We start from the raw sequence: 19,961 nt of genomic DNA on the forward strand, positions 1-19,961 counted from the left end.
AGACCTAGGTGGACCAGAAGTTCTCTTCTACTGTCCAGCCAATGCTGTACATCTGAGACTTCATTCCTGTGACAACAAACTATCAAGTAATATGGAGAAGCGCTTGTCTATGGATATACTGTCATGTAGGCCGTAATGCTGGTCCAGGACCTATTTTCTGAAACTGAAACCTCCTCATTATGATGGAATTTGTGGTGGAGTCTGGTCCTTCTTCTGAAAAGCCAGTACAGACTATTTCACAATAATAATTACAATTACAATAATAATGACAACAATGACAATAGATAATAAAAATAACTTTATTAATATAGAACCTTTTAAAAACAGTTTACAACGGCCTTTTGACAGACAAAGCTAGTGCAGGATAACCAGGCACATGCAGAATTAATACGTTTCAGCAGATAGAAGGGAAGACAGAAACAAAACTAGAAATACAAATTAAGGAATACATTTTTTTGTGTTTTATTATTAAGTATTAATATTCAAAAATTTTAAAAAAAGTAAATAGTATGTAATATACAGTGTTGTGCGAATGTTTGTGAACCCCTTGAGCCTTTTGGAATTTTATTTATTTTAACCATTATCAATCATTTTTTTTCAATACCAGTATTTTTTATATGAAATAACAGATGTTTGTTTATCAATTCATTGTTTCCCTTTGAGCATGTCTGACCTGTATGGGTTCAGTTTGGTGGGCCTAAACTGACCTGGTTTTATCCGTGTTTTATCTAGTGGCGCCCAATTTCTTCCCTAAAGATCTCTCATTACATTGGTCTATTTCATCAATCAATTTGGCCCACCTGATTGCGTTTACCTTGCTCGATTTAAAGCAGTTCGGATGGATGTGAGTTTGAGCATTTCAGCACAATCATAATATCCCGCCTTCCTCCAATGCAGCCCCACCCCCTCATTCCTATCCCCGTTTTTTTTGTTTTGTTTTTGAAGAAACTTAATTTAGGCTACACAAGCAGACTTACTTGCTTAATACTGTCTCCGTGCACAAAGTGAGTTATATTGTGGCTGAAGAAACTGGTGGCTGTAGTAGGCTACCGGTACCGCGCTGATCTGCTTGTATCACTGGTTTCACTTCAGATATGTCGGCCAGAACACCACTTATGCTTATAATGACACTAGGAGAGGAGGAGTAGGGTTTTCTCCGCTCTTTATTTTCCTTCTTTCACAGGCACAGCCGCATATAGATCGCGGAAAAAGAACAAAGGCTTAAACTCCGCTCGTGAGGAGACGTTTGAACAGCTGTTGCGACTCGCAGCCGCTAATAACATGCACAAACTATAACTTATAACAGCGATCGGGACTACATGTACATACTCACAATAGAAACATTACAAATAAAAACAACCTGTAAAAATCTGATGAAGAAGACACTTTAGAAGCATAGATAGTATAGGCCTATAAAAGAAGTTAAACAAATGCATTTGATTCTTAAATAACATAACGGGTACAAATAGAGAGTGCAACATATGGTGGTTAATAAACAAGTCCTAGCATGCCCACTGGAGCGTTTGGTGATGTCGTAAAGTTTATCTTGTGACTGTCAACTGAGGCAGGCTAATACGCTATCCTTGATCTAAACTAACTAGCGATGACTGACCGATGCCCATATCTTGGACGCACGCACAGTTAAACAATTAAAACAGTATTAAAAAGCAAAACATACACATTCTTAGAGCAGTACTCACACTGTGCTTATGTAACGGGTGTGCCCGCACTGCTACTGTTAATGAAGGGGCGCACATCCGTTAACGGATACAATGGTCTGCGTTGTGTTCTGGGTGTCTGGATGCAAGGAAGGCTGGACCACAAGGAAGGCTGGACCACAAGGAAGGCTGGACCACAAGGAAGGCTGGACCACAAGGAAGGCTGGACCACAAGGAAGGCTGGACCACAAGGAAGGCTGGACCACAAGGAAGGCTGGACCACAAGGAAGGCTGGCTGGTCACATTTATTGACATCTGCACAAGCCAAAGAAAAACGTGTCACTGCATGTAAACGGTCGTAGACAGGGCCACATTCCCTCCTCCACTGAGACAGATAACAGCATTCTGAGCTTATATAATAATAATGATAATAATAATAATAATAATAATAATAATAATACACAAAATAACATACTAAATGCAATTTGCTGCATTCCCACAAACATAAACATGACCAGCATAGCTAATATACACAGAACAGATAAAACATTCATACCTGCACAAGCCAAAGAAAAACGTGTCACTGCATGTAACCGGTCGTAGACAGGACCACATTCCCTCCTAGCAAACAAACACACACACGGGGAAACACTTTAGTACTCTGACGCACATGTATACAATACAACTCTCAAAGTGCATTTACAAAGTGCTAGCTGATAAAACATCGCTGAAGCATGTTCACATACTTAATTCCTAACACATTAAATTGCACACTAAACATTTTCATTGTATACAAAACCATGTATATGCTAAAATATGACGACAAACACAACAACATACCTCCACTCAGTAAGGTTGGTGCAGACTGAGCTTGGCGCTGCATACACGTCACTAAACACGGACTTCTCTTAAAGCTACAGTACAGGTATAATAAACACATTAACATAGCCAGGTTACAAAATGTACCTAAACACATACTGGTTCATATTAATCAGCATTTGGTGACATTTCAACACAACTAAAACACGTCGTTTCACCCTGGTTACACTTACTCACACAGTCCAGTCCAGTCCATCCACACGAACAATAAATATTCCACAATCTGAAAAAAAAAAAAGAGGAAGAAAAATATAGTGCACAATGCACATCCAATGTACGATGCTCCAATCTTCAACGTGCACAGCGACAGTTAGATTCAGGAGAGAAGTTAGTCACGTCAGGCAAAACTTACCTGGTGGAGAAAAAGTAGAAAGCAGTAAAGTCTGGGGTGGAAAGACAAGTCCAGAGAATAATGTCCGGGTCTAACACAAGTAGCTACCGCTACCGATAGCCTATAGCCTATTCAGCTAACCGGAGCTGCCGCTACCGGTGTTAGCGGTAGCTCCGGTTAGCTGAATAGGCTATCTTGAAAGGCAACACTTTCTGGGACTTTCTGCACATCGACTTAACCATCCATGTCAGGTATCTGCAGCAGCAGCACTGTCTCTTTTGAGCATAGATGCTTAGAGGAATGCAGCAGTCCGAGCCTAGGTTGCTACGACAACTCAGTAAGCTACAACATAAAATAAAAGATTGCGGTGGAGGCTAGAACGGAGGCGGAGGCGGCTTCTTCTTCTTCTTCTTCTTCTTTTAATTTCCGGCAATTGCCTTTTCAGCACATTGCTGCCACCCACAGGACAAAGATAACACGAACGATCTGAAAAAAAGCATTTCCTGCTGAGTTGAAAAGTTGAACAAAAGTGGAAAAACTAAAGGTTTATAAAGTCGAAGTTTATAAAGGTCATACTTGTGTAAAATAAGTTTAAAAGGAGATGAGTTTTTTTTTAAATTATCTATTTCAAATAGCCTACACAATGGTATAACTGCAGCAAGACAAACTATGCAATTAATATTAGATATTATTGCATATTTAATCAAGTAAATAAATTACTATTTCATTTAGAACTGTGCCATATCTCTCCTCTTCACCCCAAAGCCCAAAAAACATTAGGATTAAAAAAAGACAGTGCCTCACCAGCCATAAACCTCACTGCACGTCTCTTCACATTCACACTCTCTCACTCACACACACACACACACACACACACACACACACACACACACACACACACACACGGACTCTCTCACTCACACAAACACACACACAGTTTCACATGGGATGTTACTGGTTTCTATGGCAACAGTTGATGACAGTGTCTTCAGTTATTTTGGTCCTGTAATACACTGATATGCAGCAGTTGGTTGGACACCATTTAGCTTGGAAGCCCAAAACTTCCATTGTGTAGGTTCGGTAGTCACATCTATGCGACCGGCAGAATATGTCTTTTTTGGGTGTAATAAACCTTTAAATATCTCTGAAGTTATGAATTTTATGAAAAAATTGTGAATTATGGAAATGTGCTCCCATGCAAGACGAACATGGGACAATTTGAATCCTTAAAAGGAGTTGAAAAGTTGAATATATAGAGGTTTGAATAACATTTCTTGCTGAAGTTATGAAGAAGTTGAAAGACATGGATACAAATCTTAAAACTATGAAATAGTAATTGAATAGACTTGGAGCTAAACTACCTTGATGGCTTGAATTTATATGAATCAGCTAAAGGAGTATGAAGATGTGGAAAAGTAAGAAACAGTCTTAAATATGAACAGTAGTGAATTGTTTAACTCTAATAGGAATGATGTTGAATATTTAAAAATGTCTAGATAAAATTACAATTGAAAGACATGAAAAACAATGTATGTGTGAAATAGGCCTTCAAAGAGCAGAGTGTTTGCCCCATTTCAACTGTGCCTCTACGAACTGTCTAATAAAGCGGAAAAAAGAAAAAAAGAATCAAGAAAAAAAAGTGAAATTGCCCTTTAATGGGCAGAGTGAGTCACCAAGGTGAGTGTATGTCTTATTGAGGGTCTGTGATCAGGCAGAAATCCCACCTTTTAGAGGCCTCAGAGAGGTCATTTCATCCAAAACGTCACCTCAAACCGCTGCCTCTAACTAGCGGACCCTGAGTCTAACTGACAAAATTATTTTATTGTTAGAACCAGAAGAATCTGATGAAGACACAGTGTGAAGATTATGTCTGTAATGTGAAGAATATGAGAACCAGAGCATTTCAAAGGTGTGGTACAGTCTGCCTTTCTCCAGAAATGTCATGTCTCAGTTATCAAGGCGGCAGTTGGTTGGACACCATTTAGCTTGGAAGCCCAGACCTCCCGTTGTGTAAGTCCGATTGCTTCAGTAGTCACATCTATGCGACCGGCAGAATATGTCCTACATTTTGATGTAAAAATTATCCACGTAGGGTTTAATTTGTGGGAGTGAGAGGCAGTTAAGTGGAAGGTTTTGGTGTATTTTTACACCAGTTCTACACTGTAACAGTTGGTTTCCCCAGTCTGCCTCTGAACATTCCGTCCCATCCGGATCCCATTATAAATTTAGAAAGAGGTTGAAAAAAGCTTAAAACTAAAACTGTGTTTGTTCAAAGACAGTTGAAGATTTTAAAAAGTTGAATAAGTGTTCAATAGCTGTAATTAATGTGAATTGTTTAACGTTTGAATGGAGTCTCTAGCTGAAAAAATGCGGGAGGAGATAGGTTTCAAAGCAGAGGAAGTTTTAGCGGTTTGGAATGCTGCTCCTATCCGCTTCAATGTTAAATAATTTTTGTTTAATTGCTATTAATTATGAAGTTATTAATTTTTTTGAAATTTTTGAATGAAAGCAATAATGTGGAAAATGGGCTGAATATGAGGATGGTTGAATATAGTTTGTGGAATGAAGCATGTTGAAGATATGGCCGGCCCTGAAAAGCGGGCGGAAGTAAAATAATAACTAGAAATGCAATTCCTGAAGAAATTGCGGTGTGAATGCTGCGCTGCTGAACTGAAGCTGATGCTAAATAAACTTCACTGCTGAATGTTGATGAAGAACGAAGGATGAATATATCTGAATGAATAGAATGATTGAATAATACAATTTATGAAAAATTAATGAAAAATTAATGAATGATGACCTTGAAAGTTGACCTTTGACCTCTAAACTCCTCTGGGGTTATAATTGAGTCATAATAAACATTTGTGCAAAGTTAGAAGAAAATCCGTGTAAGTCTAAATTTAGCGGTAACTGGGGCTTGAACCGCCAACTTTAATTTCAGGGTTAAAAAAAAAAAAAAAAAAAAAAACTCTAGATATGCCTAATGTGTCATATGCACTTACCATGAGACACGTTCCCCTTCACACAAAGATTTGAGGTGTCAATTTGATTCCACAAGCTAGATTTGAACCTGTGACCTTTTGATAATAAGACCTGGACTTAAACCACTAAGCCATCAAGCTGGTGGTTAAAACTTATAGAGCAGGTCAAATTTATAGAAAGAACTGTATATTCCTATGGTGTGCGTGTGTGTGTGTGTGTGTGTGTGTGTGTGTGTGTGTGTGTGTGTGTGTGAGTGTGTCTCTGTGTGTGTGTCTTACTGTGCCTCTCCGAACTGTCTAATAAAGCGGAAAAAAGAAAAAAATTATCAAGAAAAAAAAGTGAAATTGCCCTTTAATAGGCAGAGTGAGTCACCAAGGTGAGTGTATGTCTTATTGAGGGTCTTTGATCAGGCAGAAATCCCACCTTTTAGAGGCCTCAGAGAGGTCATTTCTTTCGAAACGTCACCTCAAACCGCTGCCTCTAACTGACGCACCGTGAGTCTAACTGACAAAATTATTTTATTGTTAGAACCAGAAGAATCTGATGAAGACACAGTGTGAAGATTGTGCCTGTAATGTGAAGCATATGAGAACCAGAGCATTTTAAAAGTATGGTACAGTCTGCCTTTCTCCAGAAATGTCATGTCTCAGTTATCAAGGCGGCAGTTGGTTGGACACCATTTAGCTGGGAAGCCCAAAACTCCCATTGTGTAGGTCCGATCGCTTAAGTAGTCACATCTATGCGACCGGCAGAATATGTCCTACATTTCGATGTCAAAATTATCCACGTAGGGTTTAATTGGTGGGAGTGAGAGGCAGTTAAGTGGAAGGTTTTGGTGTATTTTTACACCAGTTCTACACTGTAACAGTTGGTTCCCCCACTCTGCCTCTGAACATTCCGTCCCATCCGGATCCCATTATAAATTTAGAAAGAGGTTGAAAAAAGCTTAAAACTAAAACTGTGTTTGTTCAAAGACAGTTGAAGATTTTAAAAAGTTGAATGAGTTTTTAATAGCTGTAATTAATGTGAATTGTTTAACGTTTGAATGGAGTCTCTAGCTGAAAAAATGCGGGAGGAGATAGGTTTCAAAGCAGAGGAAGTTTTAGCGGTTTGGAATGCTGCTCCTATCCGCTTCAATGTTAAAATAATTTGTTAAAAAGCTGAATATTTATATATAATATGAATTTTTTTGAAATTTTTGAATAAAAGCAATAATGTGAAAAATTAGCTGAATATGAGGATAGTTGAAGGAAGTTTGTGGAATGAAGCATGTTGAAGATATGGCCCGACCTGAAAAGCGGGCGGAAGTGAAATAATAATAAATACGCAGAATATCAATGCTGTGAATGCTTTCAGCATTCACACCAACTAGAAATGCAATTCCTGAAGAAATTGCGGTGTGAATGCTGCGCTGCTGCTGAATAAACTTCACTGCTGAATGTTGATGAAGAACGAAGGATGAATATATCTGAATGAACAGAATGGTTGAACAATAGAATGTTTGAAAAATGTGGAATATTTGGAAGTTTGAATGGACTTTTCAGATGAATTTATGAATTAATTATGACCTTAAACTATGATAAATGTTATCAGTTCATCTTTGAGTCAGAATCAACATTTTGCAAAATTTGAAGAAAAACCGTGGAAGCGTTCATAAAATACTGCAGTCACAAAAGGCAATGTCACAGTGACCTTTAAATTTGACCTTTGAACTCCTATGAGGTCATTAGTGAGTCATAATCAACATATGTGCACATTTTTAAGAAAATCTGTGTAAGTCTAAAATTAAGCGCCAGCCGGGATTTGAACCGCCGACCTTTGTATTTCAGGGTTAATCGACTATGCACTCTTCCACCCACAGTTAGTATGACTCATGTTCCCAGTCAGACGTCGCCTGGCATTCCCAGCGCTGGCAAATTAAATTTGCTGCGCGTGTTGGTCTGGACACGCTCCGTTGAAGCTTTATCAAGAAAACCAGAAATCTGGCTGGTGGTTTCAATTGGTTCTATCTAATATGGGCGCGCCAGAGCCCCTTATATGGTACTCCGGGGAGGACGTAACCGGATGACGACAGTGACGTGCATGCGACGTCGAAGCCGTGACAGTAAACATCAAAGATGGCTGTGGATATGTTGTGTGAGTTTGAGACTGCTTTGGCCTCGACCCTTAACGATTTGGAAGACGGCACTCAAATCTTTCATTAGCAAGTAAGTGGAATGTTCTGTTTTGCCGACCGACCACGGCAAACGTTTAATTTAACAGTTGAACAGCCGTTTGCTAAACGAAAGGGGCTTACGTCACCTTGTGCATCGCTCTGATTGGTTGTAGTGCTATCCAACTGCGTGCAGTGTCATTTGAAATGCACGAGTAGGAGCCGCCCCTTGAGTTGGAAATTACTATTGATCGTGGCCAGACCCTCTATCGTTCAAGATATCAGGGTCTGGATTTCCAGGCTAAGTCAGATGCACATTTAGCAGGATAAAATTTGATGGCAAACACTTATCTTGAACCTGTGACCTTTGAGACCACAATCCAAAGCACTTTCCAGTACACCACCAGATTTGTGTTATAAGGAGGAGAGGAGGTGATATTTTAAAAGGTAAGACTGAAAGACTTGCCCTGGTCAGACGGAAACGGAGAAACCTAGTGAGACACTAGTTTGTTCAGTGTTTATTTCTCACCATAAAATAAAATTTCACCACATTATTATTTTAAACCGCAATATTCAAATTTGATAATACCTATCACTTTACCTTCAAGTCCCAGTTATTTTATGATAAACCTGTACACAAAACATTTCAGAAAGGATATTGATGATAATCTTATTGACCTCTTAAGATAGAGAAGATGGCATAATCAAATCAACAAGTGTAAAACAACATGTTTGTTCGAATATATGTTACATTGTAGGCTACCCTCTATGCATATGCATACCAATAACTGTGTCAGACACCTGTCAAAAGTAGGGCTGGAGCCTCCATCGATGCAGATCTTCTTTTGAATATTGTGTAGGAAACCCAGATGCATTTTAGACCCTTAGTGCCAAATTTCCTGGATTGCGTGAAGTTGAACCAAGCAAATTTTCCATGTATGGTCAATGGTCATGCTGCTACACGGCCTGTCCCTGTCCCTGTAGTCCGCTCAGTGTAACGGGAGGCCAGAGGGCGGTGCCTGATACTATCCGGTTACTTTGAGGGAACCTGGCCAATCAGAGCAGACCCCCTCTGTTCAAACAGAGGGCAGTTGTATTTAGTCTCTAAACAGAATGTTTAGGGGCAAAACTGTAGTACCAAAGTTAGATTGAAAAATCTCTAATGTTTTTCTTTGATTACATCTCTTCTGTTGCTCAATTCATGCTCAGCTGCTGATTATATAATGGATACGTCAACAAGACTGAACATTTTTAAATAATAAGCCTATTGTTAACATTCATTCTACAAGTGACCCACAGAAACTGAGAGAAATCTCCATCTGCTGGATGTCACACTTAATTATGCTTAAATTATGGATGATTATAGCATTAGTTTTTTTGGCTCCCCCTGGAGGAGGGAAAACTGTTATAAAACAACTTCAAAATTAAGAATTTGAAAATGGTTAAATTAATATGAATTGTACTGAGACGTTGAATAATGCCCACCTTCAAGTTAAATCAGATATAGTCTGTTAGAATATTTCAGCTAATTCACAATTTATTAAAGTGTTATTGGTACATCACAAATGTTAACCGCATAGAAAAAGGAAAAAATAAAAATCTGCGGATATAATATTTACAGTGTTGCTTTCTTCATCAGCCTTACACCCTCAAAGCATGTCAGGAAAAACTTCTTAAAAACCCTTATAAGGGAAAAAAATAATTGAAGAAACCTTTAGGTAGGCCAAGTCTAAGAGGGATCTCCTACCGAGACGGCTGGGCATGAAATACTAGTTCTGGTTTGAATCTGTGATTGTCTGAAAGTCTTGTGCACAGTGTAGCTACTGTGGATGACACAATGTGTATCTGTGTATGGTGGTTAGTGGAAAGGAAACTCTCTTTTTCAGAAGTCATTCTTCAAGTGGCCAGATGAGGAAGGGCAGCGACTGTTTCTGAGTTGAGCAGTTTGAGGTCCAGAAGTAGACTCCCAAAGGAAATTGCTGTAAAGAAGATCAACAAGAGACAAATGTTTTACAATAAGACCAAATCATTTGTTATATATGCATTTAATCACTTACATAAGAAGCAAGGTCAAATGTTATAGTAAAAAAAGCATTGACAATTATCTACTTACATGCTCAGTACAGAGTGGAGCAGCACTGCCTGCCTCTTTCCTGCTCTTCCTCAGTACATATGATTATGTGTATTAGGAGATGGCATCAGAAGCTCTGCAGACGATCCTGTCTCTCCTTTGAGATGGTTGGTCATGTGGCCATCTGGATGGACAGCCACAGGAAGCATCTTTGTCGAGTTGAGGCCTCCAGGATACTGCTGCAGAAGATGAAAATGTAAATGTATATATGAGAGGGAACACATGTTATAATACAATAGTCATTAAAAATCACATGTAGAACAAACAAGTTCAAATGTTTGATTAAAAAAGCATCAAATATAATCTACTTACATTTTTGAAGCAGAGAATTGAAAGCTCAGCAAAGAGTCACAGAGTTGAAGTGTCTTTAACTGCCTTGAGTTGACCTCTCCATGATGCTGAAGACTCTCAGCCTGGCACAGATCAAGTGAGAAAAGATCAGAAGCAATTGATAATTTGATTTTTTTTTTCACATTGTGAGGGTTTGAGGTGCAGCTGCAATTTCGATTTAGAACGTGTACTTACAAAAAAGCATTGTTCCAGCTCAAGATGGCCACACAGGTTGTTTGCCACTGGTTTTTTCTGTTGCCCCAGTATCACCACGTTTCCTCGGTGCAGATTCATATTTTCCACCTCTCAGCCTGAAAACCAAATGTGAATTTTTTTGTTACTCACAGTAAATACTGACGACAGTGACAACAACCAAATCAGTCTAGACATGAAGAGTTATGCAAGCTTTGATACAGCATTAACATAAAACATATGTAGTTACATACTTGGCACTGTTCCAGAGAACTATGAAGGGCGATGAAGACCTCTGTGGTTGGTCTCTCTCTGCCTTGAGTAGATGTCTCTCACGTCTATTGTGAAGCACAATGTTGGTGTTTCAAGACCTCTGGTGTCATGTCTGAGCTGAAGGGCCTCCCTAGTGACAACTGTGAGGCACTTATGTAGACAAATATACAGACAAAAATGTATTTAGTAAATAGGAGTCATGTAGAGTGCAGCAGGAGCAATAATGAATCATAACAACTTCCCACAATTACTGTTAACAATGAGTTATGTTTTAGTTACCTGCACTTATTTGCAGTGTCCTGTCTGTGAACACTTCTCTGGACTGCCATTATATTATATTATATATTGAGAGAATAGTTTATTCACAAATTTAAAAGGTCAACTTTCTTCAATACGTGGCAGCTGCATTATTTAATAAGCTTTGCCGCTCAGGAAAATATAATTGAATATTTTGTCATCTTTGAATGTTTTCGAGTGAGATTGTCCCTCCATCCCTCCCTCCCTCCCAGCCTGTAAAAGGCTGGAACAGCCGAAGCAGATTTTACAGCTTGGCTGATGAGGACAATCCCACCCACAAACTAATGTCAGTATTTTTCTGTATTAAGTTTTGTTCAAGTAATATGTTGAGAAATCGATAACTATGAAATCTGATCCTTTTCATAATAAGATGTTGACTTACAATCCATCAATGCATTACAACATTCTTAGTTATGTTAGTCTGCAATAGTCACCAAGGCTATACTCTCAATTTACATTTCGATTATTTCTGAGGTTAGTGTACAGAACACAGGATTGTTGAAATGTCAACTTTCTTCAATACCTAGCAGTTGGTTTATTTAAGCTTTGCTGCTCAAGAAAACATAATTTAATATTTTGTCGTTGTTGCAATTCAGGTAGAAATAGTTGAATATTTTTCTTTGAATGTTTTCGAGTGAGATTGTCCCTCCATCCCTCCCTCCCTCCCAGCCTGTAAAAGGCTGGAACAGCCGAAGCAGATGTTACAGCTTGGCTGATAAGGACAATCCCACCCACAAACTAATGTCAGTATTTTTCTGTATTAAGTTTTGTTCAAAATATAAATATAAAGAATATGTTGAGAAATCAATAACTACAAACTCTAATCCTTTTCATCATAAGACATTGACTTAGAATCATCAATGTATTACACAATTCTTAGTTATGTTACACTTTGAAATGGTTACCAAGGCTATATTAACATTTAGATTATTTCTGAGGTTAGTGTACAGAACACAGGATTGTGGTAGCTGTAGTAAGTTTGGAGCACACCAGAATGCAGACAGCACTGTGGTCGAGAGATGTAAATGTGGTCCAAGAGTGTATTTTTGTCGGTGGTAGCGGCTGTGATAAGTTGCTCGTAACCTTTTGACTGAAACAGTTCAAGGATGGGCTTGCTTGCTCTGGACAACAGATTTTCATTAAAATCTCCGCAGACTATGATCGGATGGTGATCCATAATTTCTAGCGAATCCAAGAGGCTTTGCAAGTTGGATAGGAATGAGCGCATGCTGTAGGTTGGAGGCTTGTAAACAGCAGCAATCAGCGCATTGAATGGAGCTTCAAGCTTGACAACTGTAAACTCAATATCTGTAGCATTTTGAATGTACTGCTTTTCACGGACTTGGATATGGTTTTTTACATAGATAGCGACCCCGCCACCATTTTTGCGACCCATGTCAGGGCAGTTTGTGTACGAGACATTTCGGTTGCGATTAAACATCTTGTACCCGTCTAAATGGAGACTTTGGGCGACAAATGATCCTTGTAAGTGAGTTTCTGTTAGACAGAGGACGTCTGCAAGGTGAAGTTCATGGTGACTCTTGATATCAGCGATGTGAGAAGGAAGTCCTTCTGTGTTGTGGTGGATGACGGTGAGAACATCTGGCCTGTTTAATGTCGCTGTGACATTCAGTAGAGGCATTAAATGTTCAAATGAAGCTTCTGCCATGGCTGCAAGACCTATTTTGACTTGTGGATTGGCATATATTTTTGTCTCGTCAAAATCTAGAACATGTAGTCCACTGAGGGAAGTAACTCTGCTGAGAGCAACATAGGCCATGCCTGGTTCAAAGATGGTTTTTAGTGAGACTGCAGCTGAGGACCTTGTCATGCCTTGAACCTTGTGTATTGTACAAGCAAATGCAAGTTTTAAAGGAAACTGCCTGCGAACCACTCCCTTTTGCTTCAGTAGTTTTTCTTCCTGTCTATCAATGTAGACAATATTATCAGCTGCACTGCTATTGCTGGGATTTCTTGCCACATCGAGTTCCAGACCAAGTTTGTTGACGTGTGAAGCACTACCCTCATCACTGGTCACTATTTTCGCAATACATGCAAATGTTCCATTGCAGAGACCAGACTGCACGTCGATATTTCTGGTTAGCATGACACGAGCGCCTAAAGCAACTTTAATTGAGTCAGGTAACTCTTTATTGTCCCCTTTCAAAGGTGTAGCTTGTATCGCCATTCTACCAGTTCTGGGATCTTTTCGATAGTCGTCTGCATCTATCCTTATGATGTCAGAGTGAAACAACTCTAGTGATGTTGAATTATGTGCATCAACCTGTTTATTTGTAGCATAAACATGAAGTATGTCTTTTGGACAGTGTGCAGGATCAGTGATAGCCTGTGAAAGCAAAGCTTTGTCTTGGTCGGATAATGCTTCTTCCTTCTCTTTAACGCGGATGCGGTTCAGCATCTCAGCAAATGGGACATCATCTTTCTGACGCATAATCTCGGTCAACGTGATAATCTGAAATTGGTCGCGCCAGAGGTCGATCTGAGTTGGATCATAGACACACAACGGTTTAGACTGTCTCACAGGAGGGAGCTGATTGAAATCACCCACGGCGAGGACACACATTCCACCAAAAGGTCTCTGATTTCCTTTGATTTGTTTCAATCTGGCATCGACATAGGCAAAGAGATACTTTGAGCACATGGAGATTTCATCAATGATGAGTATCTCTGTATTTGAAAGCTCTGCCCTGACTTCATCTAGTTTATTCCCAAGGCCAATGAACGGAGGCTTTAAACTTCTTGGCAGCTTGAGGAGACAATGTAGTGTTGTGCCTGATATGTTAAAGGCCGCAGTGCCAGTAAATGCGGTTAACAGGACGGTAGGTTTGGAAATGTCAGACTCCTCTGCATTACGAGGAAGTGTACGCAATATTTTGGATGCTTCTGCGTGGATGCATTTGATAAGATGAGACTTGCCTGTTCCAGCACCACCGTTGATGAAATAGAAGAACGGTTCCACATTTAAACCACAGACGCGTTTTATGCTCCAGTCTCTGATGGCGTAGAAAACGGATGCTTGCTTCTGGTTTAAGTTTTGATACATTTGCCGCAACATTGCAGGATCTATCTCCGGGGCTTCTCTCATGATGGCAACTTCTGGTCTGTTTTCTGACCTCAGATTATAGTCTGGCACGTTCTCTTGCACGTTATCCTCATCAGCTGGTCTGGCTTCAAGTTCCTCAATGCATTCCAACCTTTGCAGTTCACATTCGGGAGCCAGATTACTCCATTCGTTTATTATAACACCATTCTGTTCAAAGTCTGCGATGGCGCTGTCAATGTCTTCCCTGTGTTTCTCATATTTCTCTCGGTTTCGTTTCACAACACAAGACACCATCTCAGGGTGCTCTGTACCTGGTATCCAAACTCTGGCACGGTCGTGGAAGGACTGGTAGGTGGGATAGTTTCTTGTTTTTAGCTCTGTCTCTGAGCGATAGGGGACATAAAGCTTAAGCAATGAGCCGTGAAATTCCTCAGGATTCTTCTCCTGTGAGAAACAACGATATTTAATAACAGCGGGTTTACCGTTTGTTCTTCTCTGAACGAATCCCATCTGATTCAGTAGGGGCAGTACGTTGGGACCTTTTGCCTGTTTGCCATAGACGATTCTACAAGTGGAAACAAAATCGGCCAAGCACATTGCCTCAAAGTCTGGAGTTTCTGGTCTGCATTGATACTTGTCAGGTAATCCGTTCATCCACAAATTAACCGAGTCTGGTGTTCTGTTCTCGAGGAAGGACATGGGGTAACTCATTTTTAGCGCGTTGTCATCAGTCTGTACAAATATGACCTTGCGTGAACACTGTTTCATGCGTAGACCACATGCACGGGCCACACACTCTTGAGCACTGACCTCTCTTTTCTTAGAGTACGCCTGCATTACCAGTTTCATCTCATCGCTCTCATTTACATTTTCATGACTTGAATTTTCAATCATTGATTTGAGGTATTCACTTAAACCGTGTTCAGCTTTGCTGATGTAGCTGCAGATGTACATGATACACGAGTAAGGGTTGAGAATGAACTGTATATCTAAATTAGCATCCCAGGCTTCAAGGAGGGCAGGATTGTATCCATTTACCCACGAGTCTTTTGGATCACGCTTTAGAACCACCTCACTTGCTTTGGCTTTAATACACAGGCATTCTATGTATTCCTCAACCGTTAGGTCACATGACGACAACATCTGCTCCAAAGTCAGAGATGCGCTCTCAGCTACATCGTTTAAGCGGTTTAGTGCTTTGAGCTTTCTTATTGCCACCAACTCTCTCTCATCTTCATCTTCCAATACTTTAGATCGTATTATCATGGTTTCTGGGGCTGGGATTTTAGGAAATCCAAAACGGCAGTTGGCATTGGAATATTTAACACATGTCTTTGAATGTGTTTTGCTGTGCATCTGAACTTCTGTAACTTTTTTGTGCAGTTCAGGTTGTGTGTTTGGATCAGGCAACTGAGCTGTGATGTACTTGGAAACGAAATCACAAACCGTCTGATCCGAGTCTTCCTCAAACACAGGAGCTCCTTCTACCCATACGAGACAGTGTATGTGTGGGCTTCCACGGTGCTGAAATTCCAATCTCAAAAACCAGTCCACCACTTTACCGATGGGTTGAGCAGGTGACAGTATCAAATCTCTGAACAGAGCCTCAACACGTTTGTCAAAAAGTCGCATACAGGTCACCGGGTTTGATCTTAAGATGGATGCTTTCGCCTCCCAATCGAGTGCATCAAAATTCACTTGTTCGCCTTGTTGAGCTTTAATGGCTGTAATAACCTCCTTCCAGCGCATTTCAGCAGCAGAAAATGTAAGAAAGAATGTTGGCGTCCCCATCTGTCTAATCATAGCAAACAAGTCTTTGGTTGTCTTCTCCCAAAAGGCGGGGGAGCCTCTTAGTGGTGTCATGAACCGGATTGCATCTTTGTTACGCACAAGTTTTTCAACCTCATGCTTGTTCTGCAACATTGCATTGGTTATTTTGCGACCATCTCGTGTAAAAGGTTTTGCTTTACGCAGCTGTATTGACATGCTGGAAGTGGCCTGATATATCTCGGATACAAATTGAGCGAAGAAGAGGTAGTTTGTATCCCTAGCAAAACGGTCGTCCACACAGCAAAGTCTAGCTTTGAAATAACTGCAGGGTGTTAATGTTTTGGGACGGTTTTCGTCTAGAGTGTTTTGACCAGTGGGAAACTGAACGGGAAAAGCCATTGCCTCTAGGTTAGGAGTTTTGAAAAAGCTTACTGGTTTGTTTCCCTCAGCGGGTGCAACCGAGTAGATTCCCTCACTAAAACTTAATATTTCATCTGTCAAATCAGTTGGTTGTAGACATGACTCGAGAGCAACGGCGCCATTAGGTTCATCACTCTCCTGTTCAATATTTTCAGACTGCTGCTGTGGTTGCTGACCATCAGACAACTGACTATTTGTATCCTGTTCATCGTTCTCAGAATCAATTTCTGGCTCACAGAGTGCATCGTTCTCAAAGGTGTCAATTTCCATCATATCTTCTACATTATAGTCCGTATCATCCATGTTTTCCTCATCCAAGTCATTAGCTTCCTCATCAATTAATGGGTCACAAAGCTCTTCCTCATCTCGGATTGTTATGTCAGTGTACTGCGGATGGACCTCCTTTAGTTTGCACAAAGCCCTCACTAGTTTAGTCCATGTTACACTTTGGTAAAGTTGATGGCCGGTATAGCACAATTTCCTCTTAAGTTTAACTCTCATGACCTGAGATTCACTTCTTAGTCTCGGTAAGGCATTTACCGTTTCTTGTACTTCTGATGGGACGCAGACCAAGTTTCCGCAAATTTGGCGTTGACCTCCTTTCGGTAGTGGTATAATTTTGGCGAATGTTATGCATTTGGAAATGAGATGCCTCTCCAAAATGTTCAAATCACAAAGTTCAGTGGGAATATCTGCCAGCTCTAGATTATTAGCCATGGAAAGTGGTGGCATACTTCCAGTTTTAAGGTGCTCGTGGCAAGTGTGACAGATCCACTCCTTTTTTCTTTCATCTGGTACTGTGCATTGTTGTGCATTTTGACACTCATCAGTACAAACATGAACAAACTTCCCTGTCAGGCAGGTTTGAGCAACAAGTGGATTTGTATTGTACTTTGATCTATCGCAACATCTCACTTGATTTGGAAACAATGCCCGACAGCAGACCGTGCAGCCATGTATCGGTGCTTTTTTTATATTGGATCGAAAAACCTCTATAGCATCTCTCATCTGAATGTCTTCCATTACATCTCTAATGAGACTGTCATCCATAGAATCTCTCATCAGACCGTCATCCCTTTGGTTTTGCCTTCTCTGCATGCGTCTGTATTTTTGTCTTATTCTCATTGCACAATTCATGCGATGAGTCATTCCAAATGCACGATTGTTTTGGTATTTGTTTCTCATGCGTTGTCTCATTGTTTCTTTTTGTCTGGATCTAAATGCAGGGTCCTTTGCATAACGAGTGGTTACATGAGACTTTTGAGTTTGTCTGAAAAGAGCATTTACGTGATAGCGGGTGCATATGTATGACCTCTTCTTCTGCTTGAAGCTTTCGCTTTGCCTGTAACGTTTTGTAGTATATGACCTCTGCTTCTGCTTGAAGCTTTCGCTTTGCCTGTAACGGTTGGTTATATACAACATCTTCTTCTGCTTGAAGCTTTCGCTTTGCCTGTAACGTTTTGTAGTATATGACTTCTGCTTCTGCTTAAAGTCGTTGTCTTGATTGTAACGTTTTGTCAAGTAAAGCTTCTGCCTCTGCTGGAATGTAGAATCGTGTTGATAGCGAGAACGTATGTAGGACATCTTTCTTTCTCTGTATGAAACAGTTGTATGGGATTGCGTATGTTTGTTAACACATTTATCTTTAGCATACCTTTCCCTCTGTTTACTTTTTCTTTTCATTTGTCGAATTTCTGCTCTTCTGATTTTTTCAGCGGTTTTGTCAGGTTTGGCTTTTGCCTTCTCCAAAGCCTTAGCTCTTCTTCTATACTTGGCCCTTTCATGTTTGGCGAGTTTAGATAGTTTAGGCATCTGTTGGTTAGTTTGTGGATCATCATTTGCATCTGATGTAATGTTAGCAGAGGGTGTGCACTCTGTAACTGAGCATGATGGCAAATACATGTCACTTTCAGTGTCTGTAACACTGGAAATAGTGTTAAGGTTCTCCTCCCCCATATGTGAAACAGCAATGTCTGCAGTAGAGTGTACTGGTGCTACATTTTCAGCAACAGATAATTCATGCTCACTGTTGAAAACCACAGGAATAAGCTCATAAGGAGCATCAGGGCTGGTGCCCAACATAGTGAAGCTTGTGATAATTTTTGTTATCAGATCACTTAAATGTGTACAAGTACACATGACTGCCGTACCAGTACCATCTGGGCCAGTGGGAAAGCCATCGCGGCGTCTGGTGTGTGGGTCAAAAAAGCCATACCTTCCTTGCTGGTCTCGGAAAACAGCGATGCACAGAGAACTCATGATCAGCAGAGCATTTACCCCGGATGACAAACACTGGAGTCTGGCTGCAAGGTTGATGGAAACGGCTGCAAGGTCGATGGAGTCGCCTACAGCAGGAGCAGATACAAAAGTTCCATACATTGAGTCACACTTTGTCATTATGTGCTGCAGTCTGTAGCCCAAAACAACCTCAGGAATTTCTTCAATATTCAAGTGTCTGTGAACCATCCTTCCATCTTCAATCAACTGTGCCACTATAAGTGAATACATGTCATGGCCTCTATCTAAAACAAGATCAAGTTCTGCACTTTGGAGGTGATGTAACTCATGCAGGTAAGCTAGAAATGCTACAGAGTTACAGGTGCACTGACTGTTTTTGGAGTCATGGTACATAGGATGGTTCTGGCTGCGAGATGCCAACACACATGTGACATTAGAATTAGAAGGCTCAGAAACATTTACTTCTCTGTTGTTGCGAGGTTGAACATTATCTACATGTTGAGCTTCTGTTGAGTGTAGAAACTCACTTAACTTAAGCCAGCGTACCTTTGATGCTTGAGACTGCTTCCCCTTTCTAGGCATGGTCACAGGTAACCCCACTTGTTTTTTTCTTTATCCAAGTCACACACAAAGTTCAAAATGCTTCAATACATTCGGGTTTCCAAGGCCAAACAGCCACGACTTCAACGTTGGAAGCGTCAATTGCTTCAGATGAAACCCCTCAATAGGCCCCCCTCAACGTTGGAAGCGTCAATTGCTTCTTATGAAACCCCTCAATAGGCCCCCCTCAACGTTGGAAGCGTCAATTGCTTCTTATGAAACCCCTCAATAGGCCCCCCTCAACGTTGGAAGCGTCAATTGCTTCAGATGAAACCCCTCAATAGGCCCCCCTCAACGTTGGAAGCGTCAATTGCTTCAGATGAAACCCCTCAATAGGCCCCCCTCAACGTTGGAAGCGTCAATTGCTTCAGATGAAACCCCTCAATAGGCCCCCCTCAACGTTGGAAGCGTCAATTGCTTCAGCGTGAAAAACAGGGAGAGAGAAAGAAGCAAGAGACAAAAGATGGAGCAGAACAGAGGATAGAAGGGTTAGGGGGTTGGGATGGGAGAAACAGGATGGACTTCAGGGCCAATCGTCTTCTTCTAATGCATGTGAAACAGAGAGGAGACAACAATCAGTAATATAATGTGCACACGGTACATAGCTTGCTCAGCCATTAGAGGTGCAATACCCTCTTTTGCAA

General features: G+C 40.6%; 2 long non-coding RNA genes across 3 annotated transcripts; both read right to left on the minus strand.

Annotated features, from left to right (window-relative positions):
- Nucleotides 1-321: 321 nt before the first annotated feature.
- Nucleotides 322-3,259, minus strand: LOC307251281. Its single transcript, XR_013844896.1, has 5 exons — nucleotides 2,890-3,259; nucleotides 2,711-2,760; nucleotides 2,499-2,572; nucleotides 2,215-2,279; nucleotides 322-1,973 (listed from the first exon to the last, which is right to left on the minus strand). It is a non-coding gene; the product is annotated as an uncharacterized lncRNA (long non-coding RNA).
- Nucleotides 3,260-9,528: 6,269 nt separating this feature from the next.
- Nucleotides 9,529-19,513, minus strand: LOC307250909. 2 transcript variants are annotated; one of them, XR_013844887.1, is made up of 7 exons: nucleotides 19,264-19,513; nucleotides 18,695-18,824; nucleotides 10,910-11,078; nucleotides 10,659-10,774; nucleotides 10,446-10,546; nucleotides 10,116-10,312; nucleotides 9,529-9,981 (listed from the first exon to the last, which is right to left on the minus strand). It is a non-coding gene; the product is annotated as an uncharacterized lncRNA (long non-coding RNA). The 2 variants fall into 2 exon arrangements; XR_013844888.1 differs by having other exon boundaries at nucleotides 18,695-19,513.
- Nucleotides 19,514-19,961: the final 448 nt, after the last annotated feature.

The sequence above is a fragment of the Ammodytes marinus genome (assembly GCF_949987685.1).
Source record: "Ammodytes marinus genome assembly, chromosome: 5".
Taxonomy (NCBI): domain Eukaryota; kingdom Metazoa; phylum Chordata; class Actinopteri; order Uranoscopiformes; family Ammodytidae; genus Ammodytes; species Ammodytes marinus.